The following is a 418-nucleotide window of genomic DNA, read 5'->3' as shown; positions in this document are numbered from 1 at the left end:
ATCACTTCAACATTCATAGTGCATTGCACTTCTGTTTACTAATTTGAAATAAAAGCCTGGGGTGACCCAACTGTCCTATTCTGGAATGCACACTCCAGGGGTGGTTAACTAACATTTTTTATAACAGATCATATTATAGAGGTAGCTACTGTAAGTGCTTCAATTTTCTCTGTCTCTGATCAACACAGGAGACATTGCTAATTAGTATACTGGATGTTATAAATGAGTTTTTTTATTGATGAAATTCAGCATATTCCAGATATTGGGAGTAGCTAGATATATTTTAGAGTCATTACCACTACCTTAGCTGGCATTTGCATAAAAAGCAGAGACTAAGACTTTGTGTCCAAGTTGATTATTCTTGGATATGATCCTTGGGAACTGTAGTGGAACTGTAGGGAGAATGAACTAGGGAAAG

Source organism: Tupaia chinensis, unplaced genomic scaffold (assembly GCF_000334495.1).
Source record: "Tupaia chinensis unplaced genomic scaffold, TupChi_1.0 Scaffold148646_1, whole genome shotgun sequence".
NCBI classification, from domain to species: domain Eukaryota; kingdom Metazoa; phylum Chordata; class Mammalia; order Scandentia; family Tupaiidae; genus Tupaia; species Tupaia belangeri.
The sequence above is the reverse complement of the archived record's forward strand: the minus strand, read 5'-3'. Positions refer to the sequence as shown.